Here is a 5,722-nt window from a genome sequence, read left to right as displayed (position 1 = left end):
GCATCCCAGTCCAATGCTCTATCTACTGCGCCACTGCCTGGTCAGGCTAATTTTTATCCTTTCTTTCGTTAATGCAGTATATTATATTGATGGATTTGTGTATGTTAAACTATCCTTCTGCCCTTGGATTAAACTCCACTTGATTGTGATGTATTATTTGTAAAAGCTGAAAAACTATTTGCTCTAGAAATCATGGATAGTTCTCAGAATGTGATGAATTTAGTAGCTTGTTAGTTTTTCACTTGATGTTTTCCCTCTAGCCTCTGCTACACAATCATTCATATATTGGCATCCAGTAAGAAGTTTGTGTTTTTATTGGCAGACGATATTTCATTAGTTTACTCATTCAATATTTTTGCTGACCAGAGAAAATCAATCTCTCTTCTATCATGTTATAATGGCTTAAGGAAAGCACATACTACTTTTTAAGGTATTGCATCATCTTTCTAAAGTAAAGTAAAAACAAATGAGAAGGGGGAATCTTCTAGGAAACCTGGCAAAATCCTACATGTCCAAGACAAGTAGCATTCAAGAAAAAGTATTTGGTCCCTTATCAATTCCAATGCTTTTTTTTACCTGAAAAGGAGGGACTTTTTAACAAATTGCCAATAGCTTTGCTTAGAGTCTAGCCTCTGACTATTATATCCAAAAAAATTATATATGTAGAAATTTCAACAAGGGGAACTTAAGCATGACATTATACATATGTATAATTATATAATATGTATAAATATATTTTTATGCTTTAGTTTTATTCCTTTGTTAAAATATCTAAATTATACACACACACACACACACACACACACACATAATCTTGTTTCTTTTCTTCCATGATAAGTTTTACATAAAAAAGATTGAAGACTGAAAAAAATTAACCAATACAGTAAAGCCACAGGATACAAAATTAACATACAGAAGTCTATTACTTTCTTATATGCCAACAATGAAACTTCAGAAAATGAACTAAAAAAATAATCCCTTTTACAGTTGCAGCAAAAAAAATAAAATACCTAGGAATAAACATGACACAGAATGTAAAGAACCTGCATAATGAAAACTACAAAGCATTGTTAATGGAGATCAAAAAAACACAATGAAATGGGAAAATATTTCTTGTTCTTGGATAGAAAGAATAAATATAGTTAAAATAACCATATTACCCAAAGAAATATACAAATTTAATGCAATTTCAATCAAAATTCCAATGTCATTTTTTAAAAAAATGGAACAAAAAAATCATCAGGTTTATATGGAACCATAAAAAAACCCAAATAGCCAAAGTCATCCTAAGGAAAAAAAATGAAGCTGGGGCATTTCTATACCTGACTTCAAATTATACTACAGAGCTACGATAATCAAAACAGCATGGTATTGGCAGAAAAATAGACATTCAGACTAATGGAATAAAATAGAGAGCCCAGAAATAAAACCACATAAATATGGTAAATCATCTTTGATAAAGGGGCCAACAATACACAATGGAGAAAAGAAAGCCTCTTCAATAAATGGTGCTAGGAAAACTGAAAAGCCATGTGCAAAAGATGAAACTCAACTACAGTTTGTCTCCTTGTACAAAAATTAATTCAAAATGGATCAAAGACCTAAATATAAAATCAGAAACAATAAAATACATAGAAGAAAACATAGGTGCTAAACTCATGGACCTTGGCCATAGAGAACATTTTATGAATTTGACTCCAAAGGCAAGGGAAGTAAAGGCAAAGATAAATAAATGGGACTATATCAGACTAAAAAGCTTTTGCACAACAAAAGAAACTGACAAAACAGACAGACAACTAAGTGGGAGATGATATTTTCAAACAACAACTCAGATAAGAGGCTAATATCCAAAATATATAAAGAACTTATAAAACTCAACAACAAACAAGCAAACAATCCAATAAAAAAAATGGGAAGAGAACATGAACATACACTCCTCCCAAGAAGAAATACTAATGGCAATAGATATATGAAAAGATGCTCATCTTCACTAGCTATTAGAGAAATGCAAATTAAAACTGCAATGAGATAGTACCTCATACCTGTTAGATTAGCTATTATCAACAAGACAGGTAACAACAAGTGTTGAAGAGGCTGGGGAGAAAAAGAAACCCTCATTCACTGTTGGTGGGAATGGAAGAAAGTACAGTGGTTCCTCAAAAATTAAGAATAGAACTACCATATGACCTAACAATCCCTCTACTGGGTATATACCCCAAAACTCAAAATCATTGGTACATGAAGATATTGAATACATGCAGCCCCATGTTCATTGCAGCATTGTTCATGGTGGCCAAGACATGGAAACAACCAAAAAGCCCTTCAATAGAAGATTGGATAAAAAAGATGTGGTACATATATACTATGAAATACTACTCATCCATAAGAAATGATGACATAGAATCATTTACAACAATGTGGATAATCCTTGATAACATTATACTGAGTGAGATGAGTAAATCAGAAAAAACTAAGAACTGTATGATTCCATACCTAGGTGGAATACAATATTGGGACTCATGGACATAAATAAGAGTACGATGATTACCAGGGGGAGGGGAAGGGAGGAAAGAGAGAGGGTGGTGGGAGGGGAGGGGCATAAAGAAAACCCAATGAAGGGTGATAGAGGATGATTTGACTTTGGGTGATGGGTATACAACATAATCAAAGGTCAAAATGATCTGGAGATGTTTTCTCTAAATATATGTGCTCTAGTTGACCAATGTCACCCCATTAAAATTAATTGTCTAATTAAACTATAAAAAAATTAACTTCTCATATTTTCCTAAATTTCAAAAAGTAATTGAGAAATTAGAAAAGTTAACTGATTACAAAGGAACCAATCCTCTAACCTCCTTGGAAGCAATAAACAGGCTATATCCATGAAATTGACAACAGCAGAACCTCTCCCTTGTTCTCTACTAAGCCAGAGAGAACTTTCTTAAAAATCAAATCAAGTCAAAATGAAAAAATCTCACAAGTAAAACTCCATAAACTAGTTGAATAATAGCTGATTATTTCTTAATAAAATCTTCATGAAAATAAGTTATTTTACAACTCTTTTACTAATATATGTTTACTGGCATTCTGATTATTCCACTCATTGCTTTATCAAAGGAATTAAGTCAATTGATGAAAAGAAATGTCTGAATCTCTTCAGCAAAGAGAATCTCTCAAGAAAAGGGCTTAAGCACTCACTGTGTTTTTTCTGACGGCATCATTGACCTCCTTCTTCCTCAGGCAGATGTTAGGTTGAGCATGGGAGTGAAGACTGCATATATGGCTGAGATCAATTTGTTAGAATTTAATGAAACAATGGCCTATGGTCAAACATATATGAAAATCACAGCTATGTAAAAGATGACCATAACTGTAAGGTGAGAGGCACAGGTGGAGAAGGCCTTTTGCTGCCCAGTGGCTGAAGGAATGTGCAGGATGGTATATACAATGAAGGCTACTATCTCAGCCATAGAAAAATTCATGCAGGCCAGTTTGAGGATGGGAGAAATATTAAAAAAAAAAGGCTCAAGATATTATTGCTACAAAAGGCAACTTGAGAGATGAAGTATATCTTTGACTTAGAACATAAATTCCTGTGGCCATCATGGCTAGATATCAAAGAGACAGACAGATGGCCACATAACGAGCACAGACCATAGCAGCCAACAGCACACATTCAGTACAGGCAAGTGAGATGAAGAAATAGAGCTGGGTCATGCATCCCAGGAAGGAGATGGTATTGGGACAAAGTAGGAATCTAACCAGCCTCTTGGGGACTGTGACAGATACATACCAGGTCTGCAGAAAAAACATGATGCCCAGAAGATAGTACATGGGCTTGTGTGGGGACCAAGGACCCATACAGTGAGGATGATGACTAACTCTCCAACAGCACAAATAAGTAGGTGATGAGGAAGAGGAAGAAAAGCAGAAACTGAAGCCAAGGAGAAGTAGGGAAGCCCATCAGGATGAACTCATTAATATGAGTGATATTTTTGTGTCACATGGCTAGGACACTAAAAGTCAAAGTATTTAATGATAGGAGCACCAAATTGAAGAATGAGCTCGTCAGCAGCAAAGAGACCTTAGGCTACAGGTATTTTATCATTAAACTTGACCCTAGCACTGTAATCTGGTCCTATGGTATGGCTTTGGAGTCACAAGAGTCCACAAGAACTTCTCTGGAAAATTAGGTGTTAGAACAAAAACTTAAAAAAAAATTTACCACAAACACAAAGTTAAGACTGTTAAGAATCTTAAAGCAGAATCATGAGGTCACATTCAGGGTTCAGGCTTTTGGATCTGGGTCAGATAGAGGTCATCAGTAGTACTGAGAGTAAATACTTTCCTTACCAGCATATACCCCATATTTCAGGGGCAGCTATAAGGCAGGAGATTTTGGTGACTGGAATAAATGCCAAGGATGGTCCAGGAAGCAGGACAGGGAAGCAGGGAATTTCAAAATCTGGAGAAAATAAAAGCAGAACATTAACTGAAAAAGACTCTCCTGGCCATGAGAATTGCCCACTCTGGCCTACTTCTCCTCTATGTTGTTAAATCTTTTGAAGAATATGGCAAAGGTGGTTAACAATCTTCTGTCTATTTCAGGGCCATGGCTTAAACAATTGAATAAAGAAATGTCTGCCTATTAGAATAATTAAATGCACTTTAACTTTTTATATGGCTCCTAATAATGTAATAATATAGTTTTTATTTATACAACATGTAATAGTTATATGTATATATAATAGTTATGTGTGTGTATATATATAATAGCTATACATAGACAGTGTGGAGCAAAAGCAGGGCACAGTTGCAAGTACATGAAACACAGAATTGGTTCTTATATTATTATTTATTAATTATTGTATTATTTTCCATATTAATAACTGTAAGCGTACTTTTGCCAAACCCTGTATATATACTGTAGATGTATATAAAATTTACATTTGATCTCAACTTAATTTGTGCATTCACCTATATTCTCTAAAAAGTTATTATACTGCAGGAAGAGGTGTTACTTAATTCTACTTATACCTTGACTTTGAAATGCCTCCTTACTATGGACACTGTTTAAAGACAAGTTGCATTAAAGGAGCTGCCTTGGAAATGGGGAGCCCAGAGATCTGACAACTCAGAAGATTCCTGGGCTTCCCAGGGAACAATATGATCTAAAAAGAGAATTTTATTTTATTTAGAAAATTAAATTTAATGGGTGACATAGATCGATAAGAGTACATAGGTTTTAGGTAAATATCTCTACAGTATTTGAACTGTTGACTGTGTTGTGTAGCCATCACCCAAAGTCAAATCACTCTCTGTCACTGCATATTTGTTCCTATTTACCCCCTTCTCCCACAACCCCTCTCCCCCTGGTAACCACATCACTTTAATCTATGTCCATGTGTCTCGGCTTATATCCTACCATTGTGCGAAGTCATATAGTTTTTAGCTTTGTCTAATTTACTTATTTCAATCAGTGTAATGTTCTCATGGTCCATTTATGTTGTTATAAATGGCAATATGTCATCATTTCTTATGGCTGACTGGTATTCCATTGTATATATGTACCACACGTTTATTGAATCTTATTGATGTCACCCTAGTAAAATTAATAAAAAAAATTTTTTTTAATGTAAAATAAAAAAAAAAGAAAAACACTTTGGTTGTTTCCATGTCTTGGCCACTGTGAATAATTCTGCAATGAACATGAAGGGTGCAT

At 34.4% G+C, this 5,722-nt stretch overlaps 1 pseudogene; it reads right to left on the bottom strand.

Moving 5' to 3' along the window:
• Positions 1-3,186: 3,186 nt before the first annotated feature.
• Positions 3,187-3,991, bottom strand: LOC136387994 (olfactory receptor 6B9-like; annotated as a pseudogene).
• Between the last annotated feature and the right edge of the window lie 1,731 nt (positions 3,992-5,722).

This window comes from Saccopteryx leptura, chromosome 1, assembly GCF_036850995.1.
Source record: "Saccopteryx leptura isolate mSacLep1 chromosome 1, mSacLep1_pri_phased_curated, whole genome shotgun sequence".
NCBI classification, from domain to species: Eukaryota; Metazoa; Chordata; class Mammalia; order Chiroptera; family Emballonuridae; genus Saccopteryx; species Saccopteryx leptura.
The sequence above is the reverse complement of the archived record's forward strand: the minus strand, read 5'-3'. Positions and strand labels throughout refer to the sequence as shown.